The following is a 17,319-nucleotide window of genomic DNA, read 5'->3' on the forward strand; positions in this document are numbered from 1 at the left end:
AATCAGACAAAACACTAGGATAGAAGCTAGAACTGGAAGAAGACTGCTCAGATATTTCCCTTTTCTTTCATTCTTAAAAATGCATATTTGAACTCACAAAATCATGTTGGATCATTGTTTTTGAGGCCATTGAGCAATGGTCTCATAGCAAAAAAGTATTTTTTTTTCATTTGCATGTTTACAGAGCAGCATTTCAGATTTTTTCTGTTGAGACAGAATTTCATTTAAACATCCTGAAATTAACTTCTACCCTGTTTTACAATAGATCAAACAAGGCTTAAACAATGATGTACACATATGTGGGCATCTATTCATGTTTCCCTTGTGTTCTCTCTACCAGCTTTCGAATTCCATCCTGATTTTGGCTAGGTAGTGATCTCAGAGGTTATGAAGACAGGTCACTGCCTAGGGAAGCCTGAACATGAGAAAGCTACTCTGTGTACTCACATATAGTCCACAAGTGGAAAGATGAGAAGATGCTTCAGTCAACAGTCGCAGTTGTGACATTAAAAGTTATTCATATGTAAGATCCACATTTAGAGAAAATCAATTTGTGAAGAAAAAGGTATCAGCACTTCCTTAACACCAAAACAGTAATTTGGATTTTGCCTTAGGCAAAGGAATGACTAAATCAGCTAGTCGGTCAGTGCTCCTTCTGCAAGGCACTATATTTCAGTGAGGGACTTTCAGAACAGTTGCACTGATAGAAACGTCAGAGGCCAGCCAAGAAGACAGAAACCATGGGAGAGAAGGCTCTGTAGGCATCGTGAAATAACACTGCTGGTGGCTCAGTTTCTGGGCTTACCCCAGGGATGACAGAAGAAACCAGAGCAAGGCAGGTGTTGAAGTACGATTTGTCCACTTGCGCCTGTGATCCCTTCTATTTTGCAAGATTATCAAGGGAAGGGTCTCATCTTACCTAGTTCACCTCTCCCCTTACAAGTCAGTTGGAGCATCTATATCCTACAGTCAGAAGCAGGTAAGCCTCTCCATAGGTTGTGTCATCCTATTTCAAACTGAGTGCCTGAAGTGAGGTGGATTGCCTTCCTCAACTGCTTATTTCTTTCCACTGGCTGACAAACAAGTTCACAAAACCAGCTCAGGCTGCAACCCTGTAGTGGAATGAAGCTGGGCTAATTATCATTGATAATATACAGCTGTGGGCTGGCTTCAGGGGCTGCGGGTTGGTCGATGTAGATAAGGGGCAGGTGTGGCTGGTTCTGTTAAGTGGTTGAGAGCGGTTGTTAAGTGGTTGAGTGAGTGAAGAAGCAAGAGAAGAGAGAGTGGGCCCTGGATGAGGTAAGGAGAGGAGAAGGCAGCAGAGGGATTTTATGAAGAGTATGCTGGTGTGAGATGGTAAAAGACCTTGTTGCAGCCTGTTAGTCTGGAGAGTGCTGCAACAGAACCCTAACTTATAGATCGGTTGAATTAGGTGGGCTGGATCCTCTCCAGGTTGCCTGACAAAGCCAGGGAGTGACTGTGGTGTGCAGACCCTTTTTGCAGGGACTGTAAATCTTGTAGAAAGTACTGGCAAAACTTTGATCAATTCCTGTGCCAGGAGAAGTGAGTCCCTGATTACAGTCGAGCAGACAGTTAACTGCACTTTAAGTTCCTTCCTCATTAATATTTCCAGAAGTAGGAAGTGTTGCTATAATGCTGGTTTTTAGTGCTGGCTTAAATGATTCATAACACTTACAAAGACTGTTTTGTCATTGCAGTTATTGACCAGTTGTGTCTACCACACTACCACTGCCCTTTAAAAGATTGTGGAGGTTTTTATTTTTAATGAAAACAAGCTGTAAAAATATCCTTTGAGAACATTTCATTTTCCTTAATGCAGTCAGCTGAAAATACCCCAGACTTTCCAAATGCGTTCATTTCTGGTTTCCCTCTCCTCCCCTTGCTGGGTCAGGCTGAGACCTTAGGCCAGTGCCTGTGCTGCGCAGAGTGGCCAGGGCTGTCTTCCTCCTGCACGACAAGGCAAGAGTCCAGCAATGAGATGTCAAATGCCAGCTGAGAGAGAGACGTTTTGTTGGAAACCCTTTTCATGTGGCTCTTGCACATCTGATGTACAATGAAATGGAGGCTACAGCTAGTAAAATGTACTGTGTCCCCATGTTAGTTTATTCTTTTTGTTTGGTTTATTTTTTTGTCTGCAAAAATGTACATACAGAATCGCTTTAAGAGTGACTTACAACTAGTTGTATATGTATGCTCCTGCTCTCTGCTTCCCAGGTAATGGAAGGCTGGAGGCTATAATTAAGGGCACACAGTACATCCTTAAAGACTGCAGGAGAGGCTCACTGATGCTTTTTCTGTCTGACAAATGAACAAATTTCCTTTCTGCCTGTCAGCTGTGAGGCAAACCAGGACCTCCTTCCAAGTGACCAGCTCACCATCCAGCAGAGATGCACATGGTGAACCACACAAAAACCACAGAGATCCTTGTATGACTGCAAACAGGGCGCAAGACCCCGCAGGTGCCCCAAGTCAGTCTAACTCTATCAGTTGCAGTAGAGATTTAGGACAAGATCTGTGGTGTCTTTGCAAGGATTGCAGAGGGATTTTCTCTGCCTGTGCAGTTTCTTCACATCACAGCTTGTACAGCTTGTCTCTTCAGCCCTCGCTAGCATGACTCGGTAGTCCTGTGAGGCAGATGGTGTCCAGATGGATGAGCTATCCACCTCATCTCAGCCAGCCAGAACAGCTGGGGAACTTGTGCGAGGGCAGTAACTGGTGCCGAGGGAGGTCATTAAGGGATTGCTTTCCAGAGGATGAGCTTTGACATCCAGGATTTGCACAAAGGAACTATAGTGTCTGACCTTTAAAATACAGTTTAATTAAGGTAGACATTCAGTATATTTGTATGCACAGGTTTAGTTACCAAGACACACCACCACACAACCATGGCTGTACTACTTCTCAGCTTGGGCTGGTGGGTGTGAAACCAGCCCTTAGCTTCCACAGCAGTCTCGCATCTGGAGCTAATATGGTGCTGACTTAAATCTGCCTGTCCTTGCTGAGCCGGGACAGGCCCTTTTTGCACGTGCTGGGTGGGGTAGGGAGCTCTCGGCTCCCTCTGTGCTGGGTTGCAGGCTTGTCTGAACACTTTCTTTTGTAGTTGAAAGAACTCAGTCCTCACAGGACTGGAGTTCAATAAATGTAACGAACCAAAACTGGTTCCAAAGCAGAGCACTTGGGAGCAGAATCTGACCCATCTGCTTTCCCTGCCTTTCAGGCAGCTACTACAATGCAGTTATAAGGATGACTGCAATGCTGTGGTGATACATTTGAATAAGAATACATAGCATTACTACTAACTGCTTTATAATAAAGATACTGTGTCAGATTCCTTTCTTTTGTAGCACTGCTTGAAGAAAATGATGTCTACTTCTGCTGGTGTGGTGCTTCTCAGCCTGACTCACTCCTAGCCACAATTTCCAAAGCATCAGTGCTTGCTGTAACTGTCCCTGAGCAGAAGTAGAAATCGGAGTACAGGCTATTGTTACCAGATAAGAAAGTCTTTTTAACACTGTCACTTTTGGTTTAGTAGTATTTCAGAATGTTGTATTACAGTCTAAATTACCTTTCTTGAGCATGGGATTTTCCTACAGACCATCTCAAGGTGAAGCTCGTAGTTGTTCTTGTGACATTTATCCCAAAATTTTCTGTTTTCAGTGAATCAGCTTGGTAAAGAAATCAGAGGCACTCTATTGCTCTTGTGTACTTTCAGCTCTTGTATAGGTAACTTCTTTGACTACATTGGTCTACATGTGATATCTTTTTTTGTCTTACACAACATTGATATAAGAGGTACAAAGACTAAACCAGTAAAAATTTACTAGCTGTTGTAACTAAAGGTTGTACAACTTTTTTATTTTTGTAACTACAGGCTTCAGTTCCTACATCTTCCTGGTTATTCATCTTAGATCAGCTCTGTTCTAGGTTAGGACTAGAATTAATCAGGTAGGCATTGCTATTCTCATCAAAAGTCTGAAAAACAATGAACTGATTGGCATTTCACATCATAGCAGGCTTTAACAATCATTAAAAAATAATTAACAGCAATTTGGCTTCTTTGCCTGTTGTTTTGAAGAAATGTTACAAAACTGTGCTATTGTTGATGCTAATTTTAAAGTGGATTGTTATCCAGCTGCCCTTTAATGGTAATACCTCCAAGGTTGTGTTGGGGACAGCTTGGTTCAGTTTGGATGAACTGACTGCTGAAATCACAGTCTAACCTAAACCTAAGCTGCCTGTTAAATGCCCAGCTCCCTGCAGCCAGTCTCTCTCCAGAAGCTTTCTCCATCTGCTTCACACCCAGTAGTGCCTGGCCCTGTGTGCGTGCAAGGCTGGGAGGAGGCGGTTGTTCTCAGGTGTCGGTCCTGGCCCTGCCCTGATCTGTCCCCAGGAGGCTGGGGACATCCACAGGGCAGCTTGCCCCGGAATAATCCGTTATAGCCATTTGCTGCAGCAGAGCATGAGGCAGCCCCATTCCTAACTGACAGCAACAAGAATATCCAGCAAACTCCCTCACTACACCAATGTATTGGCTTATTGGAGGCAGACTTCCACAGTCCTGAAATATCGCTTTTGCTAATACCTCCCTCAATTTCCCAGGAGTCAGGGTTATGGATACCCAAACTGATAGATGTCTGATACACAAGTATTTTAATAACTGAATCATAAAATATTCAGTAACCCCCAGGACTGCAGTGCCTGGTCTCTAGCCATGACCTAGCATAATTCTCTGAGCATCTGCCTCTCAGGGTCTGAGGGCTTAATTTAGAGTCCATTGAAGTGAGCAGGAGCTTTCTGTTGGCACTGGTGATGCTGGATCTGGCCCAAAGGCCCAAATCCTTTGTCATCTTATTCCTATGGGTGACCCTTCAGGAGTCTGTGCTAGAAGCGTTAGTTGTGTTACTGCTGTACCATGCTGCCCCAACCCCCCAAACCTGAACAAATACCCCTCAAATCTCTTTCCTCCTCAGGTATTACTTGGGAGGGAATTTGAATGTTATTTTTCTTCTGAGGACTAGGATAGACAAGCATAGGTAGAAAGTCCTGCTATGGATCTAGATGTCATTTGATGCTGGATCTGGTTTGAGCATCCCTAGGCAGCATCACATCAGGCAGGGCAGACCCACAAGTTCTGGGGCTGTAGCAGATCTATTAACATGCCACATTTCAGACTGCTTTATCTATTATAGTTAGATGACCTGGTGTTGTGTGGTTAATGAAACATGGCAGAGCACCACAAAGGGCTGCTGCAAAACCTGGAATAAACACTGGGACAAGCCTGCTCAGAGATCTGAGAAACAACTTTCAGTGGTATAAAAATGGTAGATTCCTGTATTAGTAATAAGTTAAAAATGCAGAACAGTTGCTTTCTCATAGTGGAGGCTGATGTTGTCTGATTACAGAGAAAAAGGGATAAAGTTGGGCAAATTGCAGAAGTTGTCCACCAATGCATCTGTGAGCCCCTGGGCGCAGGGTTGCTGGAGACAGGCAGTCACTGTATGTCTGCAGGTGTGAAACTGGAGTCTGCATGGGGAAAAGCGAAATGTGCAACTGGCAGAGCATGGACAGGAAAGGAAGGGAGGCAGACACAGGCCTTGCAAGGCATGAGATCTCATGGCCACACCACACAAACCTTATTTCTTAGAGTTTTATCACACAGAAAAAAAAAGGGCACAGTTAATTAATCAAACTTGATCAGGCAAACGTGTCTCAGAGCTGCAGGTGGTTCAGCTCTATCTGTATAGCTTCTGGCTTGTGGACTACTATCAGGACATGCGGATACAGTGAAAATTCCCAATTTGAAACTTGCCAGTGGTAGCTGTTTGTGTTATTTTTAGCTATGAATTCTTTTCTGCTTTGTTGCTCTGTGTCTTTAGAGTAGGTTCAGGGTAATGTAGTCACTGGCTTATTTGTGTCCTCCTTTCTTATCACAGCTCAAGTGAATGTCTTCTGGAAGGCATCATCCCTGAGGATACCACTCCCTGAATCAGTCTTGTGAACTCTTACAATGTACCTGCAGCCAAGCACAAAGAGGATTCACAGCTACTAAACATTTTCTGGCTAGCGAAGGAACAGCTTATCTCAAGTGCTGTTCTTGGAAATAAGAGCAGCTTACAGCATCAGCCCTGTTGCTTTTCTAGTAGTGTCTCTGCCACACTGATGAAATGCACTGTCCATTAAACAATGTATGACTAATACCCTTAATGGGTACGTTATAGCAAGCCTCTTTTTAACTGTTTTTCCTTGGTTCTTGGAGGCGAGGCTGTGGGATTAAAAGTGCAGCAAGAGCCAAGGGCATGGGGTGACCTTCCAAAATGGTGTGGGGTAGAACTGCAAAGCAGAGCATGCTAGAGAAGTTACAGAGAGGAGAAAACTGCCTACACCTGGGCTCATCCAGGTCTTTGCATTTCTGAATGTTATCACTGTGTATTAGTACAGTTTCTGTGTTTACTCAATATTTGGGTTACTGATAGTCGAACAGCCAGATTTATAGCTTAAGTGATTGACACAGCTCAATCCTTGACAGTCAAAGGCTGAGGAATATTTTCGAAGTGTAATTGTGATCATTACCGGCAATCAATACAAATGCTATTTTCAATCCCCAGACAAAAAGCGACGATTGTCACTGCTGTGAGCACAGAGTAAATTCTGGTGTGTCTCTCAGTCACTTTGTCATCCCTGGTCCCCCCTACCCTGGGCATGAGTACGCAATGGTAGCACAGTCAGACTCACTCCAATTTCTGCTACTCCTGCCCAGCCACTGGAATCCTGTTTTGCAGGGGAGAAGCAGCCTTAGGCTACCCTGCACTGCGGCTGCAGCTGTGGTGGGTGCTCAGGAGCAGCGCCTTACTACACTCTCTTGACTTCCTGCCTGTAATGTTAATCTAGCTCTCTCCTTTGGGAGGTTAAATTGACAGGCATGTTTTGCTGCATATTTTCCAAAGCAGCAACACCATTCTTGGAATCAAATGAACCAATCTCTGAAGCCAACCATTCTTTAGGTAACTTACATCTAGTCTTAGTTCCACACTCTCAGTCACTATTTAAATGATTTCCTGCATCAGGTAGTTTTATTGCCAATGGCAATGACTTTTTTGATTTGTTTAGTTTTTATTCTGAATGAAGTGGAAAATCCTGTAGACATATGCTTATACAGGCCTTAATGTAAATTTATAAGTGTTTGCACATGGGGCTTGTAACAGAAAGTGTTGGTCAGCCTTAGGTGGAAGGGTTAGTTGCTAATGCTGTCAATATCAGTGCATATCATCTAGACCAACAGGACAGGATTCAGCCCCCAGCATTGACTGTGAAGATGCTCAGCTGTGGTACTCTGCCCAGAACTTTGCATATACCATGTACATAACAGTAATAAGAGGGCCTACAATTACATCCTTTGTCCCACCTAATTCCTCATACAAATGATTTTCAGTTTGGTGGAACCCCGAATCCACCCGTGTGATACAATAATTTGATTGCTTTAACTCTTTATAACTTGGCATACAGTTTTGCAGCCCAGCCCACAGACCGTTGCTTTGATAAAATAAGTTTGATTTGGTCTGTTCCTAGAAGAACATCTAGCAATAAAGATGTTCTCACAGTAATGTAACAAGCATGATAGGAGCAGCAAAGCTACAGCCAAACTGGCCTATCCTAAGCTTCCTACCATCTAGCCCAGTGCATGGGGAGGGACACAGTGAAAACACTCTTTATCGGAATGCTAGAGTGTCTTGGGGACCAGTGAGGTCAGGTACCCGGTGCTGAGAGGGAAGCTTTCCTTGGTGGGCATCAGGCACCAGGCCTTCAGAGGGCAGCAAGTGGTTGGAAGGCAGCGCTGAAAGCATCCAATGTTGTGACAACCTGCTTCACAGTGATCATTAAAAGATCCTGAGTGAAGACAGCAGAGAAGGAAGCATCCAGAATATTTTTGTTAATCCAGATAACCATACAGCCACAGAATAAACAGAGTGGATGGTTTTCAATTTTTGTCCCTCCTGTTCCAGCTTTGCCACCAGCTGCACGCTCTGCGTGAGACTCGCAGCTGGTACAGCACTTTGCAGGGACAATCTTTGTCCGTGTTGTTGAACAAGGCTGCATTTCAGGTGAAGATTTTTTGTTTCTTTGTTTTGGTCTGATCTGGTAGTACATGCTCTAGGAAGAAAACATGAATTGTAAGAATTAATCAGCCTTGATTTGGGATGTGCAGTGAGTGGTGGTGGTGGTGGACGAAGCAAAAAGCTGTCTATTATTTCTCTCTTAGTTTTCAACGGTTCAGATTTATTTGAGGGTATGGAGACCATCTGATTAAGAAAACAAGTCAAAAGTGGAATCACAATTCTTTTCTAATGCCAAAGTGTGCCAGTGGCAACATCTGTCATTTTGAACAGCCTGAGCACATGCAGAATGGGTGACTAATGCCCATAGCACAGGTTTTATTTCATTTGATTATGTCATCTGTAGTTTCAGCAGTTTCCCTAGAGGACTTCACTTCTTTATATTTAAAGGGTACTTTTGCCTACGTGAACATTTATTACTTCACAGGTCTAGTCGTAGCTAAAAGGGTAAAGCATTAACAAGAAGGGCAAATGGAGACAGTAATTTCCTTTAAGTACTGAATCCCTTTTGCTGCTGTCTTTGACAGTGACCTATTAAAGAGTCATTGCATGGAGTTAGGGTGCAGCAATATGTTAGGCAGGACTCCTGAGATCCCTTTCAGCCTGTTTTCCACAATTTTACACACAGATCAGTTTCTTCTAGGCTATTTGCAAATGCACAAGATGTCCTGTTCTGGGCTATGTGCAGGAAGTGAGACACAGCTGTCAGAGGCCAGGGGTTGTCTTTTAATTTAATCTTTCTTGCTCTAATTCACTGAAGTATGTTGTTTATGTTTGCATGGATGGGGGAACAGCCTTATTTGTGTTCTGACAGCCACTGTGCTGCTTTTCTGGAGGGGCTGATTGCCTCTTGGTAGAGTGGCACCAGGGTCGGCAAATAGCTGCATTTAAATATGTAGTTATTTTACATTTCAAATAATTTACATGTAAACAAGGCAGGCACAACAGGGGCAGCCAGCTAGCCTTAACTCTGCCCTGTCATAATACTACACAGTAACCACAAAATCCTGATGATTACATGGCTGGATTTTTTATAATAATTTCCTTGATTCTCAGTTTCCCAGTTTATATTGTCTGAGCTTTGGATAATTACAGTAGTCCCTTAATGTATTTTACCCTTGAATTATTGACAAGTGCTTTCAACCTTAAATCCATTTAAATGTAGAATAGATTTCTGAATTGTTCATTATACTGTCTTGTGTGTCTCTTCTATTACCCTTCAGAGACTTTACAGTATATGTATATTTACATTTATATGCAAAGGAAGTATCTGAAAAACTCCTTGACTATGGACACATGACAATATATCTGAATGGGATTGTTACCTGGTCTCCTCTTCCGTTTCTTCTTTTTGCTTATTCATTGTTCCACATCTAAACTTGTGTTGCTTTTTTCTTCCTTTTTAAAATTGAAGTTTATCTTAAGAAGGAATTTTGCATATATTTAATATGACACACCAGACATGCAATAGCAACAGGTACAAAAATAAACTTAACACTATTTATTTAGAGAGAGGTTTGAAAGCAGTACAATCATTGTATTTTCCTGGCTGACAAGGGCAGGATGATTCCTCCCACCATCTCAGGCTGGATGATTTAGTTGATTTTGATAAGAGTTCAGGTCACACTCAATTTTTCTGAACGCTTTATTAATTTTAATATGGTTTTGATCTGATTTAGAAGTACTGGAAATTATTCTATGGACTTACGTTATGGGTTTATTGGAGTTACCTCTTTAAGAGATGTCATTCATCTGTTTACATAGACCCTACATTACATAGACCCAGGATCATCAAATGAGTAAAACTTTTCATGCTCAGAAGCATACGAGTACACTTACAAAGTGGTTAATCTCTGTGTCAGCTGAGTTTTTTGCTGGGAATCTTTTGACAAAGGTCTGAGGGCCATTGTGTCTCATGTTTATGCTCCTTCATTTTTTTCCACACTGAAAATGTGAGATTATATAAACCTCTGCCAATGATGACTGATTGCACCTACTTTGGAAATGCTTTTAAGGGTACATAAGGTTTTCCAAAGTTACCTATAATGAGTGATACTTGGAAAGGAAAAGAGTATTTTCTTATATCAGCTACTGCAAATGATCACTCAGATGTTTTCCTGCTAATTCACTCTTGTCCCCTACTCCTTCCCTCCCTCTGAAAAGACCCTCAAATCATTTACATTGCTGTGCTGGTAACAGATCCATTTGGATTACTACTTCATCTGCTTCTTTCTTCTCCCTTCCCAAGCAGCGTCAGTATCTGGATTTAGGCCTGTGTTCCTTAAATGGATGAAACTCTGCACATTCAGCAACAGGCAAAAATGCATTTATAAATGGGTTAACCTCTTTGCCAGCTGGGTTTATTTTCAGGGAATCTCAGCTTTTTCCCCTCTCCTGGTTTTCAATACACACAGGCCCATGTAAAGCTAGTGATATAAATCAGGCCAGCTCTGAGATTAGAGGTGTGGAAGCGAAGCAGGGAGAACATAATCAGTGCCTGCATGCTGCTACAATGCTAATGACACTGTTACAAGTAGTAACTTTAATCCCAAATGTCCTATGTGTTCTGCAAAAACGTGTCAAGCCAGCCTGCCAGGATTTAAGATAAATCCACTGAAATGAACTGTGGCCTTTGCCTGTTTGTTTGGTGGGTTTTTTGGTGGTTTTTTTTGTGTGTTTTTTGGTGTTTTTTTTAAGTGGCAGATGTGAGTTTAAAAAAAATGCCAAAACCTCATTCAAATGCAGAGATTTAAAAATAGAAGCTAAACCACTTTCAACTTTCTGGCTAGATGGCAGATTGTTTGGCTATAAAAAATAAAAAACTCTCTATGTCCAGAATATATTTTAGAAAACAGAAGAAGTTTCGTTATAGAAGTGAAGAACGAAAACTAGACGAAACCCATAATATTTCTGCAGTATGATCAGCATCACACAGGTTCTGGCCTTAACTGCCTGCAACTATTTTAATTCAGAATATGCAAAACTGTGAGCTGGCTAGCTGTGCAGATCTATGCTGTAATTATTAAAAACATGAATAATTAATATTTGAGGAGAGCATTCTTGGTAAAAGGTCTTTTTTTAATTCTTTCCCAAGGTGCTTGGTTATGTAAGTGCACGAATCCCAGATTGGTACTTCTAATTAAATCAGAGGTTTCCTCCAAGGTGAGCATGTTAGGTAACAGGGACAGAAAGCAGAGTGGCCAAGCACACAAATCTTTGAACATACTTTTAACCTCTTCATCATACTTGGTCCATCTTTCCTCAAATAGATCAGCTACTAATAGTAACAGTATCTCCTACTGCTTTTTGGGACCTGTTAATGTATTTGTAGCATCAGTTTGGATCAGACTGTCAGCCAGTTTACATGGGGAGCCCACATTCTTAACACTGATGGAGGATTTGGCTTGAAAATGCCAGAGTCACAGCTACAGGACTAGGATTTAATCAAATGCAGCAAACAGCCCAGCACATGTAATGAGCTCTCATTTTAGGTATTTGGAGCTTACTGCATACTACCAGCGTTTGGGTCCTGCTAGCTCTATCTTTCACCAAGTGCTTTTCTACTTTCGCACTTGAATCGATAGTTTATTTCTGGGTTTTATTAACAGTGTTTTACTGATTTAACATAGCCATGTAGTGCAACATTTTATTGATGGTTGTTCTCATGCTGATGGAGTTCATGGCTTTGGATAATAATGAGATCTGAGAAACAACCTGATGTTTCACTGAAACAGGTAAATTAAAGAAATGATTTCTTAATGGGGAAAAAAAAACCCCTCAGACAACCAGGATGCCCCTGGGGAGGAAGATTGCATGACAAGAAAACATTTAAAGAATTCACTCATATTTAGCCACAGATTTCAGGATGGGATGCAGAGTGCACACGGCTGCCTGGGTCCTGCCTACCTCAGGCTCTGGCCCTCTACCAAATGGGTACAAAATGTCTGGGGAGCGCAAAGAGGACTCTGCTGCTGGAAGGTGAGAGCTGTGCTTTTGGATTCAGACCGTGTTGCTGGTGGGGCAGTAGCTGTGGTGGTCCCATCTGGGAGTAAGGCAGTAGGGAGCAGGGCCAGGATGCACCTCTGGGTTCAGGAGATGCAGGGAGATGAGTTGTGGGTCAGGTGCCTGTAGCACAGTGGCAGTGAGATGGAAAGTGAAAACCATACTGGGAAAGGAGACTGGAAAGGAGAAGGGATTGAGAAGGGCAAGAGAGGAGTAGGCAGATATTTAGAGCTGGTCCTATAACCAGGAGGTCAGTACAGGAGGACGGAACTATTGAAAGGTGTGGGTTAGAGGACTAGGGTGACAAAAAAGGTCTTTAGATTGATATGTGTTTTTATGACAGGGATACATAGGTGTAACAGTCAAGACATTCAAAAGAGGATGGCCAGCATCCTCTACTCACTATACAGGAGGAAAGACAAAATCCAAAGAGGTGGAACAGAGCTACCTACCTCAGTCTGTAAGAGTCGGAGGTGCCACACAATGCAAATGCAGATACACTGGAAAGTGGTGACTTTCAGCTCTTCTCTCTTCACAGCTGGTAAGGATGAAGCACTCTGCCAGGACTAGTCTGCATTGGTTCTGCAGGGCAAAAGGAGGCAACAGGGTGGTGGAGTCTCTTGTGGAGATACAAAGCCCATTTACATTACAGAACTGTGAGTTTCCTTCCAAGTATGAGGAGCAGGGCTTGTGTAAAAACAGACTGGGGAGCATACCACCAAGGTAAGCAGATCAGCATCTTCTTGCCATTTCAGTAGAAGTATCAGCAAAACTTCTGGACAAACATTTATTAATTGAAAATGCATTTGGCACACGTTGTTCAGCTGAATGTAGAAAAATGATGGGGGTTGGAGAAACAAGATCAAATTAAGCTAAGATTGGCTTTCATTTAAAAAGCAACTGAAATAACCACACCTTTGATTTGGGAAGGCTGACATTTTTGTTATGTTGTTTTACTAAGGAATGGACTTCTTTTTTTTTTCATGAAATAAAATAACTGTACTTGAAGTTTGCCAGTTTTTTCTCCCCCAAATTCTAAGCAGATCCTGAAAGAGTAAATCAAGCTTAAGACTTTGCACAGATCTACAGAACCTATGCAAGAAAAGCATCCTTCTAGCCCCGGCAAGGAGCCATACTTAGGTTATATAACAAGACCAATTTAAGTATTTTTTAAGAGGCTAGAACACTAGTATTTTCTTCTTTGCCATGTATTTTATACCAGAATTTGCTTCTTCCATGAGAATATGACTATTTGTTTTTGTAATTTTTCAGTTCAGCCCACAGAGTGAAGAGGACTGAGTTTCATCTAAGTTCACAGTAACAAAATTCTGGGTGAACTAAGAATAAATGAACATTTTTATTACAAAGTTCCCATTGACTATTGAAGAATCCAACAGTCAAATGCTTCTTTATGGCCATAAATTTGTTTGTAAAAGGCTATTGCATAGCTTCCAAAAGCCACAAAGTTGTTGGGAAGACATGTTTTCCATCTTTTTTGCCAATCATCCATAGTCTGCAAGATTCTTAAAATTAAATTCAACTTCAAATACTCCTTGCTCAAAGATGCATCCCTGAATTGCATGTGCACTGCAGAACTAAAGCCGTGCACCTGAAGACAACCCCCCTGTGTTGCTTAGGCAAAGGCAATTTCACCAGCTGATGTATGTCAACAAATTGGGAGCTATTGTGAGCGCTTGAGCATGATGATGATGATGTGATTTCGTATTTATCTTATAATTGTGCTCAGAAATCCACTTAGCTGAATTTAATGTTTTTCATATTTCCACTGAGGTTTGTACATGGGAGGTAGGGGTTGCAAAGCCTTGTGCACAAGCATGAGATTTAGTCTAGGACATCACGTGTATATAGATGGAGCTTGAGTCCTGAATCAGGAGACCTGGCATGCACATCCTAAGTTCCCAGAATATGCAACGATGCTTCACTGAATAAAGACAAAACTTGTTGCATGCTTAATTGTAAATACTTTGCTGTAGTGGGACCTTACCCATCAACCTGTTCCAGTTGTCCAATTCCGGAAGTTCTCTGAAACATTGTGTTACCTGCTGCACAACATGTTTTACTCCTGTCTTTGCAATTCTCAGTAACTTTGTGTTCTTATCCGCACATCCATGGTGAGATTCAGCACCAGATCACAGACACTTAAATTTAGGTACCTAGATGTAGGTAACAACATGGGAACTAGCTGTTAGAAGTTTGTTACACTCAGTGGAAATGTAACATGCAGCTGACAGACTGCTCACTGCTGTGAGCTCTTCAAGTCGCCTGTAAACAGCAGTCTGCACAGAGTCACAGAATCATTTAGGTTGAAAACGACCTTTGAGATCAAGTCCAACTGTTAACCCAGGACTGCCAAGTCCACCACTAAACCATGTTGCTAAGCACCACATCTACATATTTTTTTAAATAACCCCAGGGATGGTGATTCCACCACCTCCCTGGGCAGCCTGTTCCAGTGCTTGACCACCCTTTCAGTGAAGAAATTTTCCCTAATACCCAACCTAAACCTCATCTCGCATAACTTGAAGCCATTTCTTCTTGTCCTGTTGCTTGTAATCTGGGAGAAGAGACCTACCCCCACTTGCCTACCACTGCCTTTCCGGTAGCTGTAGAAAGCGATAAAGTCCCCTCCCAGCCTCCTTTTCTCCAGGCTAAACACCCCCAGCTCCCCCAGCCGCTCCTCATAAGCCTTGTGCTCCAGCCCCTCCACCAGCTTCGCTGCCCGTCTCTGGACACGCTCCAGCCCCTCAATGTCCCTCCTGCAGTGAGGGGCCCAAACCTGAACACGGCATTCGAGGGGTGGCCTCACCAGTGCCCAGTGCAGGGGGACGGTCACTGCCCTGGTCCTGCTGGCCACACGGTTTCTGACACAAGCCAGGGGGCTGTTGGCCTTCCTGGCCACCTGGGCACACTGCTGGCTCACGTTCAGCCGGCTGTCGACCAGCACCCCCAGGGCCTTTTCCTCTGGGCAGCTTCCCAGCCGCTCTGCCCCAGCCTGTAGCGCTGCGTGGGGTTGGTGTGACCCAAGGGCAGGACCCGGCACTGAGCCTTGTTGAACCTCACGCACTCGGCCTCGGCCCATCGGTCCAGCCTGTCCAGATCCCTCTGCAGAGCCTCCTGCCCTCAAGCAGATCAATTTTCCCACCCAGCCTGGTGTTGTCTGCAAACTGACTGAAGGTGCACTTGAACCCCTCGTCCTGATCATTGATAAAGAAATCGAACAGACCTGGCCCCAGTACTGAGCCCTGGGAACACCACTTGTGACCAGCCACCAGCTGGATGTAACTCCAGTCACCACCACTCTTCAGCCAGTTTTTAACCCAGTGTACAGTACACCCATCCAAGCCATGAGCAGCCAGCTTCTCCAGAAGAATGTTGTGGGAGATAGTGTCAAAGGCTTTAGTAAAGTCTAGATAGACAACATCCACAGCCTTTCCCTCATCCACTAGGCAGGTCATCTTGCCCCAGAAGGAGATCAGGTGAGTCAGTCAGGACCTGCCTTTCATAAACCCATGCTGGCTGGGCCTGATCTCCTGGTTGTCCTGCATATGTTGCGTGATGGCACTCAGGATGATCTGCTCCATAACCTTCCCTGGCACCAAGGTCAGGCTGACAGGCCCATAGTTTCCCAAATCCTCCTTCCTGCACTTGCTGTAGATAGGCATCACACTGGCTAACCTCCAGTCGAGTGGGACCTCCATAGTTTGCCAGGACTGCTGATAAATGATGGAAAGTGGCTTGGCAAGCTCCTCCACCAGCTCCCTCAGTTCCTTTGGGTGAATCCCATCCAGCCCCACAGACTTGTGTGTGTCTAAGTGGTATAGCAGGTCACTAACCATTTCCTCCTAGACCATGGGGACTTCATTCTGCTTCTCGTCCCTGTCTTCCAGCTCAGGGGACTGAGAACCAAAAGGAAGGCTGAGACAAAGAAGGCATTAAGTACTTCAGCCTTTTCCTCAGCCTTTGTGGCAACGTTCCTCACTGCATCCAATAAAAGATGCAGATTACCCTTGGCCCCAGGAGGAGGAGGAGAAGCTCCAGACTCTATTGAGTTTGCCTAATGGAGGAACCTAATGCCCTTTGGTGTCCTGCCTGATCTCCTGCTGAAGTTTGGAAAAGCATGCGTCTCCTCTGTAATTTGTGCCATATCTGCCTCTTTGTGCAGTGCTCCCAGGTGTCCTTCATGGCACTTGACATCTATAATTGGCAAATGAGTCAAGCGTTTTATCATCAGTGACTACAGCAGGAACTACTACACTTAGATTACGTAGATACCTACATTTAGACACCAAAAATGTCTTACAGGATGGAAAGTATCAACATGTTTTAAGGTATTTTCATGTTATCTATGCAAAATCTATTTCAAAATATTTATATTCTTTAATACTAGAAGCAACAACAGAGTCTTGCCTGAGTAACACAGCTGATTAAAAATCTGTGCTTCCTTACCACTGACTGAATTGGCAGCAGAGCACCAACCGTATGGTCTTCTTTTAGGGAAGAGTAAGGGCTCTGTATAGCTAAGAGGTATCTGAAATTCGTGTCTGCAGTGCTTTGAAGCTCTCCCTATAAACTCTTGACTGAAACTCTTGACTGCAGAGATTTTATTTTGCAGGCAAGACAGGAAAAATGATTGTAGAAAATCTTAAAAAAAAAAAAGAAAGATTAAGAGCTTACTAATGCACTTGCTGTATCCAATGGATTACTTTATTTCTTCATGATGCCTCTTTGATGATCTGACACAACCTCTGCTTGTGTAATGTAGTTTTGTTCTGAAATCTAGATTCAGGTTAGCTTGTTTAGTTGAACAAGATGAGAATACAGAGCTGTGCTGTGAGTCTGATAGGAACGACTCATCCTTCTGTGGTCAGCATATTCTGTCTTGTGATGCAGAGACCATGCACTATAGGACCTGGACATCCTCCTGCACACCTACTAGGTGACCTCTAGCATAGCAATGGGACAGACCTTTTTGGAAAACTGGATGAGGAAGGGGACAGGGACGGATAGGAGGAATGGAGAATGTAAGTGAGCAAGGCTGATACTAATAATTGTACTTTTTTATAATTTCATTTAGGATTTCTGATTATTTTCTTTAGGATTTCTGATCTATATTAGGAAAATATATAAGGTATGCAAATTTTGTTTTTTCTTCCCTACTAACTAA

At 43.1% G+C, this 17,319-nt stretch overlaps 1 long non-coding RNA gene across 1 annotated transcript in view; it reads right to left on the bottom strand.

Annotated features, from left to right (window-relative positions):
* Positions 1–17,318, bottom strand: part of LOC308060215 — a 58,552-nt gene extending 41,234 nt beyond the window's left edge. The window contains exon 1 of the long non-coding RNA XR_013926648.1: positions 12,587–17,318. This is a non-coding gene — a long non-coding RNA (uncharacterized lncRNA). The remainder of the gene's footprint in view (positions 1–12,586) is intronic.
* Between the last annotated feature and the right edge of the window lies 1 nt (position 17,319).

The sequence above is a fragment of the Falco punctatus genome (assembly GCF_963210335.1).
Source record: "Falco punctatus genome assembly, chromosome: 3".
Taxonomy (NCBI): Eukaryota; Metazoa; Chordata; class Aves; order Falconiformes; family Falconidae; genus Falco; species Falco punctatus.